The sequence below is a fragment of the Corvus cornix genome, chromosome 5 (assembly GCF_000738735.6).
Source record: "Corvus cornix cornix isolate S_Up_H32 chromosome 5, ASM73873v5, whole genome shotgun sequence".
Classification (NCBI taxonomy): Eukaryota; Metazoa; Chordata; class Aves; order Passeriformes; family Corvidae; genus Corvus; species Corvus cornix.
The window spans coordinates 25,103,122-25,115,707 of record NC_046335.1 but is presented as its reverse complement, the minus strand read 5'-3'; the positions used below and the strand labels follow the sequence as shown (position 1 = coordinate 25,115,707).

Below are 12,586 nucleotides of genomic sequence, written 5' to 3'. Positions count from 1 at the left end.
CTGAATAGGGAGTGATTACTCACTGTGGGGTACCCAAGGAAACTATTAGGCAGCAGGTTTAAAACAAACAAAAGAAAGCCCTTTCCTGCATAACAATATTACATGTTGAGATTAATTTTCATTGGACACCAAAATTACAAGTAAGTTTAAAAAATGATTAAACAATTTTGTAAAGGAAAGACTGTGAAGAGCTATTAAACATGAGATGGATGATTTGAAACAGAAGTAGCTGGCAACTACTGTTCTACTTTCCCTCTTTCATATGTTCTTTTTTTCTTAACATCAGCTGCAGGCCACTGGCTGAGAAAAATCTTTTGGTTTTTAGTTTGATCTAGCATATCTGTTTTTATGTAAAGCAGCCTAGAAAATATGGTTTATTCAAACTAAATATGTAAGCTCTGATTCTGCTATCCTTTCTCCCAGCCTATTGTCAATATAAAAGCTAACCTGGTGTCATTTCGGTGGCATGATTAAATGTCATATAACTGAGCACTTCTGAATCGATAATATGTCAATAATAATCCAGCCAAAACTTTCTATTAAAATGATCCTCTTTTAGACATTTGTCATGTATGTAATGGTCTACAAATATTTTCAATGTTGCTAAGAAAAATGAATAGATATAGAATATAAAACTTGAGCCTAATAAGCGATGCCTTTTCTTGGTCTTAATATCAAGAGTCATACATGGTTAGAAGGGGAAAAGGGATTTTACTTCGGTATTTATTTTTAAGGATCCTTAGGTATACATGTCTAGGTCACATGCATCGAGATGCACCCTGGCGAGTGTGTGTGTGTGAGTTCTCCCCCCAGCATTGGGTGACTTGAGTCACCAATATAACATTGTAGGTTTTACTAATTAGCATATCTATCAAAGATTCCCCAGTGAGGGGCTCAAGTGAGCCCCCCTCCCCAAGGAACCTTCTCCTGGATGGTTTTATCTTGGTTTACAGAATGTGTTCTGGAGAGGACCTTGGGGTCTGGGGCACACTGATCCCTAGCTACGAAGCTTCTAAAATGTTTAGTCTCTTAGCTTGACAAACAAGTCCAAGAATGTAGGCAAAAAGCACGGGGAATACAGAAGTTGTAAACAGGTATAACAGGGGTGTAAAAGAAAAGGCAAAAATCTTCATGGCATCATAAGTGTTGCATGGTTAAGGACAAATGGGAGAGATATACCTCCACAATCCAGCAAAGGATGCGAATTCTGTTTCTCTACAGTTTCTCTAATTTTGCTTTAGTGAAGCAAAATTTGGAAGGAAAGAATAGTTAAGTATTCTCAGTATCTTTACATTTACAAAATAGTACCAGGAGATCAGTAATCCAGGCGGTTTTTGTCCTTTATTACTGTATGAATATATAATATAATATAATATAATATAATATAATATAATATAATATAATATTTATTTCAAGGGCTTCTCCCAATAAATGTGTGATTTCTGTGGGAACAGAAAACAGCCTTGTTGGAGAACATTGGTGTCTTCACAGATCTTCAAAGCTAATGTGACCATGATTCTTTCTCTGTCAAGGCCCACCATGAACAAAACTGCAGCTTTGGAATTGGCACATGGAAGGTCTACAAAATGTTAGCTGAGTTGTCCCTGAGAGAGAGGGAAAAACCCTGAGGGTTTTTTCCAACGAGAGAAAATGAGATTCTCCTGACAGCAAAGTTGAGAAAAATACAGTTTGAGTTTGCTCTGCCAATTGAGAATGCTGAAAAAAAAAAGACTTAAATTTATGAGGAAGAATGAAGCCCTTAGAGCTCATGCCATGGGAGAAATGCAAGAAAATGGAAAGGCTGGCTGTTAAAGGTGCTATCAACCACTGAAATACTGAGTAAAACCACTGAACTGTCAAGAACTTAGCGCTCTCCTATTATTTTCAAATTTATGAACAGGTACTGTTGCATTTTCTGGAATATTCACTTCTGAAAGCTGAAAAACGACAGAGCTCATTCGAACGGGTGCCCTGCCTCTCAGGCAGCTTCCTAAGGAGCTGGGACTTGTACTGACATTTGTTTCCAGGTAAGAGGTCTGGCAACATTAGGCACGGCAGTGGCATCATGTGATGATGCGTGTGTATCTGGACAGGCTCAGCTGTAAGAGTAGCACGTCTGCTGTGTCAAGTTGGACTGGCTGGAAATACCACGTGGAGGTGGATATTGGTGGTGTTGGATATATTGCAAAATGGCAATGGGCTGAATGGTCCTGTCAGGTTGTAAGCCTGTGGTGTAAGAGAAGAACTGTCTTGAGCACTGCATAAACATCCTGACATTTGAGACTTGGACAGACTCTGAGAACATTCTCTCTTCTCCCTGAGCAGAGCTCAGGTGTCATTGCATGTGCTTCAGTGTCCATGTTTAGGTGCTTCGAGAAATTTGTGTCAAAAATTCAGGTGCAAATTGAATGCAGGTATCAGTGAAGATAAGACTTCAAAATTACTGTCTTGAACTTTTCACATTTTTCTCATCCACACTGTCATGTCTGATGCATCATGGCCACTGCCAATTGCTTTCTGATTATGTTGGATGTATGTTTGCAGCTGGTGGAATCAAGTAGTTATTTGCAGAAATGTGCTGAACTCACTTATTGAACTCCTGGAATGACAGTTCCATGAAACCAGAATAGAAATGGGATCTGCATTTATGCTGGAGTAGGAATACTCAAAATGGAAAAATTCCTCATGATCAGTCTAGGTGAGATAGTATCAGTGTAGGTTTGTTTTCCGTGGGCTACTGGAGAGAAAGTATTGGGTGAAAAGAAAGAGCAGGATTCAGTTCCTGCTGTTACTCTGCAATTTTAAATAAAACATCCAAGACCCACAGGCTTAATTTCTTCATGCTGTTAAAATGCAGGTAGTAAACCTTGACCATACTTGAAAATGATTTTGTATTTAAAGTTGATAATACAATTTGGAAATTATTTTAACGAAGAAATTAATATGAGGAGAAGAAATATTTCCTCAAAACATTTGAGAATGGTAAAATAGAAATTTGTCTTCTTGGCGACTTATCCCTACAAGTTTGCTTTGGGCTTCAGAAATGAGGCTGTTTTTTGGTTTGTACAGTCACAGAAGTGCTGGCCCACTGAAGTGAGTCTGATATAAGTAAGGTATAAACAATAACTCCTCTCCTTTTGAGGAACAAAATACTGGAAAATAATTGTCAGTTCTTGTAACAATATTCAGACTATAATATTTAAAAAAATGTGCTCTCTTTCTCTTAGCAATAGTTTCTGCTGTCAGAATTCAGATCTTTCAAGTTTCAAGCAAAGCTGACAGAATTTTCTTCTTAAGTACCCATCCAAAATGAATGCGTTAAACAATGCATTTGTTTGTTGTGTGTTTAGTTGTGAAACTTCAACAATTTAACATAAATGTGTAATCTAGTGCTGCTTGCATGCAATTATACTGGTGATAGTTAATAAGTGAAGGAAGGATGGGGAGAGCAGGCATACTTCTTTTCATTTTCTAGGATTAAAATAGTGGAGCTATGGTGCAAAATATTCTTCATGTTAATACTAATTACATTTTCCCATACTTTTTCATGTATGGGACACATTTTAACATGCATTATCCTCTATTAATTGCATGACATTTCTATAGGGTAGTAGAGCAATAGCAGTGTTGGGGAATGTGACAGGGAATGGTGTTTTTTTTTTTACCCACCATTACTCCCTGACAAGGTCACTGTGTGAATGGGTGTTCTGCTTATAGGCTTTTGTGTTGTACAAGTAAGAGATTTTGTGATGCGCTTGTCAGATATTATTAAAAAGTTCAATTAGATTTTCTAAATTTGAGCATAGATTTTCTGGCTTTCCTTCTGCATCTGCATTTTTGATAGTCTTCAGATTTGTTTCTTGATTGGAAAACATGCTTTCTCATATATCCCCTGTCTGGTCGCATGTGGTACTGTTATGTTTTCCTGAAGCTGTTTTTGTTTGTGATGAATAAGAACTACTGGGATAATCTGTAGTGATGCTAATTCAAATTCACTTGTAGTGCTGCTGCCTAGATACATAGTAATTGTTACAGGACCCTCCATTCTGATAAGGACAAATATTCATGATGAAGACATCACTGATTTTTAACTCATTTGCTCTTTAAGCTCAGAACTACAGTGTTTTTTCCTAATGAAGAGAAGCAAAAGGGCAGGTATATGGAAACAGGTTTTGAGGATGTATATGTATGACTTTAATAACCCTAAAATACCGTGACTAATCAGTCGAACACATGTGATGTACATTGTTTGAATCTTGCGTGGCACAATATATTTAAGGTATGAATGTCTTGGATACCACAACACCAGCATATCATCCATTGCAACCCCCCCATCCATCCCCACTATTAAGGCACTGTTGTACAAAAGGGATTTTCCCTGAAGATAAAATCAGGAGTGTTCCTCAACCAGCTGGTGGTTTCAGGTGGTGGTGCACCCTGTTAGGATGCACAGAGCTGCACCAAGCTGAAGACCTGTAGACTGTCATTAAGTTTAAAATTATTTAGTTTCTGTGTTTGCAGCCTTTAATAAACTGAAGATAATTTATTTATTCCAGAGTGGTTTGCCTGTTTTTAAATACAGTAAAATAAAACAATCACTTGGGGATTTTTCTTGCATGTGTGGGCACGTATAGCTATGCAATCAATTGCATAGTTGTCATTTGCAAATGCAGGTATTTGTGAACAAGGGTTTCTGCAATAGTTTCTAAGATCAGATTAAAAAACATTATTCTAGAGTGTCCATTTGGAGTTTGGATATCTGATGGGAGAGAGAGGTAGAAAGAGAGCTTGTAGAAAAAAAACACTGAATCATTGACAGTAGCTGTGAAGTGACCATTTTTAATACCAAAGGTTAGGTGGTGTAATCTATATTTTCTGGCATTTTAAAATCAAAACAGGTTATCTTTCTAAAAGTCTTGGAATGCATAAAATAATTTGCTTTGTATCATATGTTCTGTTGGGCTCTGAAAGTAAAGCCTGTAGCTCTGCAGTGAAGGAAAACTTATTAACTCAGAGTACTCCCCTCTGAGTGTGCTGCTGTTGCTAAGCCCTAAGTGGTCAGGGTGCTCACGAGACAGACAACATGAAAGTTCTAGAAAGTTAGAGGAATGGTTTTTTGTATTAATAATACCACGTTTGTTTATTTAACTGCACTGGAATATGATAAAGAGGTTATTTGGTTGGCTTTTGCATTTCATGAGCATTTGAAGAGTTTTATTTCATTTAACTCCTCAGCTTCAGTCTTCTTGCTTTAGTTGGCAACTGCTAATTTGAACCAAACTGAGAAAATGCTGGAGACCTTCTTTTGTAATGGCAGTTTGCTAATCTGACTTCTTTGTCCACAGAGAAGTCAGGGAACTGGCTCTCAGAATAGCTGCTCTTTGTTCTATCTATAGTATTCTTAACGGCCTTTTAAAAAATGGTGATTGCTAATTACCATATATCAAGTACAGAGAACCTATATGAGAGAACAGGAATGTAAGAGAAAATAAAACTGCATTCCAGAAAAAATGTACCATAAAGAAGAATGAGAACCTAGGAAAAACTACTCTTCATCTTCTAAGCAAGAATTTTATAATCTCTTACATGCTTTTGCTCCTAGTTCTTATCCAGGAAATGGATAATTAAAGTTTGGATGAATAGCAATTAAATTAAAACTAAATGTATATTTATTTAGAGAGTATATAGATTTTAGAGGTTTTAGAGGTACAATTTAATATAACACTCACTTATGGAATACTGGAGTGTGTCTCAGGTTTACTGGCCACCGCTTCTCCATATTAGTATTTAAATCATTTGTTAACAGTGGAACTTAGTGAGCAATAAGCAATAGCTTGCCTGTTCTCACATCGGCCATTGTGGACTGACTGCTTGTTTTTCTAACTCGTATGGACTGGTATTGTCTACTGGCATTCTGCTTTTGGAAATGAATTAAAAAATATATAATACTCTCCCTAAACAATACTATCTCTTGGCAAAGAAAACCTCTGTGAATTGTATATCTAAAGAATCAAACATATGTTTTTCAATTAAAAATCTAGGCATTTATTTCTGACTTACTCATATTGACTCCACTGTTGTCAGTAACTGCCATTGGTAAGTTCTGCCTTTTAAAGTGCTGATGGTTCATTACAATAGCCTTCATTACATCATATTAAGAAAATGTTGAGAAGCTACTGCTTTTGGTTTCCCAAAAACTCCAGAACCAGTGACTACACAGACATCAATTTATTTGGGTAGGATAGTTGGTGGAGGAATTGACTTGCAAAAGATCGTAGATGGAGTAACTGCAGAATCTTTTTCAAATGGATACAGTGATAAGACCTTTTTTCCCACCTATTTCTTCCCTTCCTCTTGCCTTATATAGATGCTCTGTTACCAAAGTCCCTTTCTGTCTTCCAGTTCTACCCATGGTCCCCTTCATCTGGTTTTAGGATCTACATTTCACTGATATTTCTTTCCGTCACTACAGCTCCTCTTTTGATAATTTTAGTGAGCAAGTATTCCAGCTTTATCCCTTGGGCTTGTTATTTCCTCTCAGCCCACCTCTCAGCCTTTGATTTGCTCAGTTCCTGTCCTCTTCTGTTTCCTACCTCTGAACACTCTGAGAAGTATTCCCCTAAAAAGTTGTCCTACTCAGCATTCTTAGAATTTTTATAGTGGTTCTGAATGGACTATGTCTGTTCTCCTAACTGTGTCTCTACATATCTGCTTGTGAAAATATGAAACCTTTTAGAAAAGGCCTCACAAGCCTGTCTCTCTATTCCAGTCTTGACTTATTTTGTCCAAATTGAAATCTTAGACCAACTTTCTTGCATAGCCTTCAAGAGACCTGTGAACTCATGTTCAGTTCAGAGATAGCTACTAACCTTTGATTCTAATTCCAGCCTACATTTTCCAAGTATGAATGCTGCTAGGCTTGTCAGTGAGGCACATAGCATGGGTTTGCTATGTGTGTTATTCTTCCATTCAGGCTGTCTTGATGATTCTTTCTACAATATTTCAAATAATTCCTGCATTTTTATGTAGCAGAAGTTGGCACTATCTTGTGACGCCATTACGATGGCATACTTTTAGTCTTTTATTGTAATTTTGTTCCTCTGACAATTCTTCTTATTGCTGCAAAGATCTTCCTTCCTATGTTTCTATTACCTTTGATTCCCTTGCTTTGCAAAATCCATCCTCCCTTGCTTCTCTAAACTTAAGCTGTTGATTAATTCTCGAGGCTTTTCACAACTGTTTGCAGCATACTTAGGACCTTATCTTCAAGGGTGAGGGTGAACACCAACCTCCAGTTGGCTCTGGAACAATTACTATGTATCTAGGCAGCAGCACTGCAAGTGGATTTGAATTAGCATCACTACAGATTATTCCAGTAGTTCTTATTCATCACAAACAAAAACAGCTTCAGGAAAACATAGCACTACTACATGCAACCAGACAGGAAATATATCAGAAAGCACGTTTTCAAATCAAGAAACAAATCTGAAGACTATCAAAAATTCAGATGCAGAAAGAAAGCCAGAAATCTGTGATCAGATTTAGAAAACCTAATTGAAGCCCAGCCTTCTCCATCTACTTGTTGAAGTTCCAGGCAGACACATTTGGTTTTTCCCTGTAGTATTCCTCTACCTAAGCTGGGAAACGGGAATATCCCTATAAGCAGACCAAATCTTCTTCATTATCCTCCAAATCCCTGCTTAATATTCTTCTTAACTAAGACTAATACATGAGAGCATGAGCACAGTCTCCTGAGATCAAGCTGAGCAATGCCAGTTGCTTTATCTCCACCATTGATGTCTGCATTAATTTCCTCTGTACTCTGCAAAATAAGTCGTCTGAGGCAGCGGCAAGTAGCATAAACAAAGTGTTACTGCAAAGCAGTTGATAAGTAATGACTTTGGAAGTCTGGCACTTCTAGGAGATTTTGGAGTGCTGGCCTACGCTATATGAATGCTACAGAACATGTGCCTCTGGCTGAACAATAAGGTGTTATGGGATTTACTTTTAATTTCCTTACTTCTATGAAAGGTTTATTTTATAGAAACCTTTATTGTTTCTCAATTAAGTTATTTGTATAATAATGGCATGTGTGGGTAGCACAGGATGATAAATATTGAATATGTGGAAGTGATTCATATTTCATGAACTCTGATCCTGACCTTCTTACAATTACCAGAACAAATTACATTAATTACACCAAATTACATGACAGGTGGAGGAAGTTGTCATTAGTATCCATTACATACAGCAATATAGAGAGAAATTCCCTGGTTTTCTGTGGTAATTGACTGTAAGTGTGACCACTCTTACATAACAGCAGTACACACTCAGGAGGTGATGTTTTGTTTGTATAGTTTTCATGTAAAAAGAGCTTACTTATTTCAGAATAAAAAGGTTTTTCCTGAGTGATAAAATCAGTGGAGCCTGGGTTGCTATGGATTAGGATCTACTGTGTCCACTATTGCAGCCCCTTTTCCACCTCCCTCTAAGTCCTCTCTAGTGTCCTAAGCCAAGCAGTCATGTGGGTGCCATACATGGACCTCCCGTCAGAGTTTGTGCCAGCTGCATTGGCAGCAGCAGAGGCTATCTGTGCTCCTCTGGGGCGGACTTATGTTCCTGTCTTTTAGACTTTATTGCTAACTGCTGGTCTTCAGGAAACCTGTAGGAGTGCAATCGTTTGTAAGTTTCAGATTTGGGTTAGTAGTGATTGTGTGTGTGTGAAATTAGATGAGAGGGAGATACTGTGGTAAGAGAAACCACATTTTCCTAGGAAAAGAAACAGTGAAAAATACTTTGTGCAAAGGTCAACATCTGAAAATGTGTGCCTGAGAATGATCTAGGAGGGTCATACAGTACGACCCATGTGACAGACTGCTGTAGCATGGCTTTATGCTCCACTGGGAGCCCCACCAGGACCTCCCACAGCGTAGACATTCCACTGGCTTTTCCTTTTTAGTCGTAGTGCAGTTTTTCTGAGGTGAAAGACGGTGATAAGGAAGGGACATATTTTGATACTGTTGCATTTTAACCCCAGCCAGCAACTAAATACCCTGCAGCTGCTCGTTCACTCCATGCCCTTCCTTGGTGGGATGGATAGGAGAATTGTAAGAAGGTAAAACTTGTGGGGTGAGATAAGAGCAGTTTAGTAACTGAAACAAAGTAAAATATAATAATAATAATAATGAGAATAATAATGAGAATGAGAAGGAGAAAGAGAAGGAGGAGGAAAAGGGACATAAAAGAGAGAGGGTAATAAAACCAAAGAACAACAAGTGATACACAATAGAATTGCTCACCATCCACTGTCAGATGTACAGCCTGCCCTCAAGCAGTGCTCAGCGCCCCCCAGCCAACTCCTCCCAGTTTATACTTTGGGAATGACATTTTATGTTGTCAAATGTCCCTTTGGTCAGTTTGGTCAGCTGTCCTGGCCAGGCTCCCTCCCTGCTTTTTGTGTACCTTGCCACTGGCAGAGCACGAGACACTGAAAGTCCTTGACTCAGGGCAAGCACCACTTAGCAACATCTGAAGTATCAGTGTGTTATCAACATTATTCTCATACAAAACCCAAAACACAGCAGTGTACCAGCTACTAGAAAGAAAATTAACTCTATTCCAGTCAAACCAAGGACAGATATGTACAAATTTTCTTCATGCCTGACATAGTTGAATTGTTTACTACGCACAATGGAAATCTGCATTTTACTAAAAATGATTTTTTCTTCAGTTTTTTCAATGGGACAAAGAACTGAAGGGTACAGATAAGATCTTGTTCTTCCTTCATTTTATAAAGCCTTTCATTGTGTTCTTCCCTGTAGAGCTTGTAATGTGTGCTTTTCTTTCCTTTGCTCTTCTATCTTGCTCCATTATTCATCCTTAAACAAAGTTTTATCCCTGTTGATAATTCTTTAAGAAAAAGAGTTTTAATTTAAATCTTTCAAGGTAATATTATGAAAAAAAAGGAGAAAAATGTATGAAAATAACTGAACAACTTCCTCCTAATTTTTAAAAATCTCTGATTGTCTGTGAAGAGTTTAGAGAATGTGACTCTAAACGTGTATGGTAGAGACAGGTTTATTCCATTATTCATTATCCATATTATTTAATTCCCTTTATAAACAGTTTTTAGCCAGTTGAAAGGCTCAAGTAGTGTAATATAAATTGAGACACATTCCTTTTCTGGATATCTGAGCAGAGCAGGCTTTGGCATTGCATGTCATTTATGGACACTATATCCCTAAATACCTCTTAGGACTGGGGCCTGAGACCCTCTTATGTAACGGACTCTTGTTAGGGTCTTGGAGCAGCTTCATGAAGGACCATGTGCAAAAATAGCATGTACAGGTATTTTCTTGTACATACATAGTTTTTTTATGCAGTAGGCACGATAAAAGTAAGTCAAACTGCTTCCATGAACTTGAGTTTGTTTCCCAGGTAGGTGAATATATAATTTGATATATGTAAACAAACCCACTCATGAACAACAAATGGGTCTTGCTTTAAAAAAATGCAGTGAACCCCCTATGTGAGTGATGAAGCAGTCATTATTTTCACGTAAGCTCTTTGGTTACAAAAATGTAGTAAAATCTCATATGTGAAGTTAGGAATCCAATCAAGAAATTAACATGTAGCAAATCTTTGAAAAAAAGACAACAGAATCTGTTGGAGGAGACAGTGGAAAGGTTTGAATGAGGACTAAAAAAAAGAAAAAAACCTTAAATAATCCTTTAAAAAGTGAATGAATGTGGTATATGCACAGTGGTATCCAATGCAGTATCACTGGAGGAAGTGGTATGGTTAGTGTGGCTTTCTGTGACCTTCCACCCCATCTGGGGCATCTTTGGCTGGACCAACCTCAAACTGGGAATGTCAGCTCCTCTGCTGCAATTACCTAGAAAGTATCTTTAAACAGTTCAAGGTTTGTATATGATTAAAAAACCTTGCATCTTATTGATCTACCAAAAACTTCGGAATGATGGCCCAGCACTCTAGTTGGTGGAATAAACAGTGTATTTCTGCTATAGGTGCACTTTGTCACTAAGATGAAGGATGCTAAGAGAGCCCTGGGGCTGGGGAGAGTTGTATTGTGTATAATGAAATTTCTGCAAGAAAAGATCTAAATGTTGTAGAAAACATAGGAATGGAAAACCTGAAGGAAAGAGTAAGGTTTGTGCTTTGCCTTGCACTGACTGAAGCATGTATTTGCTGAATTTGTGCAAAGGAAGCTTTTCTTTTTTGAGGCTGCCTAGCCCAATAGGAGAACTTATCTTACAGCTGGAATCAGAATTTATAAGGGTTTTTATATTATAACAAACACACATACCTTTTAAGCTATGGTCTTGAAATCTAGGCCTTCAACAGCATAGCCTGAAATGTCATATGCACACGTCAGCCCACAATGTGGAAAGAGTAGAATACTTAGAGCCCAGGATTTAGCCATTCCACAGTAAATGAAATACGACTTCTGAAACCTTTTGAAATGGTATTTTTTAAATTTTATGACTTTTAACTTGTTTTATAAAAGTTAAGCCTCACTGCCCTTTCCTCGAAAAACTATGACACTAACACAAAATTTACATGTTTGATATGTTATTACAATTTTTCTTCAAGCCAGCATTGAGCTTTAATATTTAGTACCATCTAACACTGTATTATAATTTAAATCCATCTTAATGACTTCTGTAATATAAATGTTTTAAGTAAATAACAATTATTTTAACAAGTGTTTCCTGATTCCAGGCATATGTAAAGAAGATAGGGTATGTAATATAGCTGACCAGATAACTGCTTTCACAAATTATATTCGTTCTTCTTTATTTCACTGCAAAATGAAGAGAGTTCAGTGTAGTTCAAGGAAAGCATTGTGATAAACAGACAGCTTAAATGTGAGCAGTGTAAAGAGCAGCAGCTTGCAGAAATATTGCTATAGATACTAAGACCGTATCCTGCCTCGCTATGGACCACACGTAATTGAATCATGTTCAATAGAAGGCCATTACAAAACAGTGCTGATTTGCAATGCTAATATGGTGAAGACAGCTGTCACTGGGAATTAAATATGATCATTCAAAGCCTGAATAAATGAGGTGCCCATTATCTTCTGGCTCTGCTACAGCCTGCTTAAAGAACACAAATAAATGATACTGTCTCAATAACCAGCTCAGTTTTGTCTTCCAGCCATAGAAATATGAAGAAGACAGAGGGAAGAGGGAGGGCACACAACAACATCAACAACAAAAAGCAGAGTCAATTTACAAAGACACACAGAAAACCAATGCCCTACGACTTCATTTGCAACAGAACAGTATTTGTGGAAAAATGGAGAAAAGGCTCTTTAACCAAGCTAACATGTTGTAGTGTAGAGCATGCATACTTATTTACAAAAAAAAAAAACCCAGTGAAAAAACCCAGGTGTTAAAAACTCACTCAACGATTTGTCAAAAGAAATCAGTTAGAGATGCCAAAATGTCAGATGAACTGGAACAGAGTCTGGCAAGAGTGATAAAGGACAGGTCAAGGTAAATTTCTTTTCCTTTTGCCATCCAGTACTTTTAATGTCACAAAATATTTCAATTCAATTTTA

At 37.5% G+C, this 12,586-nt stretch overlaps 1 long non-coding RNA gene across 1 annotated transcript in view; it reads left to right on the top strand.

Annotated features, from left to right (window-relative positions):
- The first annotated feature begins 1,921 nt into the window (after window positions 1-1,921).
- Window positions 1,922-12,586, top strand: part of LOC104684861 — a 45,732-nt gene continuing 35,067 nt past the window's right edge. Inside the window, exon 1 of the long non-coding RNA XR_751037.4 lies at window positions 1,922-2,027. This is a non-coding gene — a long non-coding RNA (uncharacterized LOC104684861). The remainder of the gene's footprint in view (window positions 2,028-12,586) is intronic.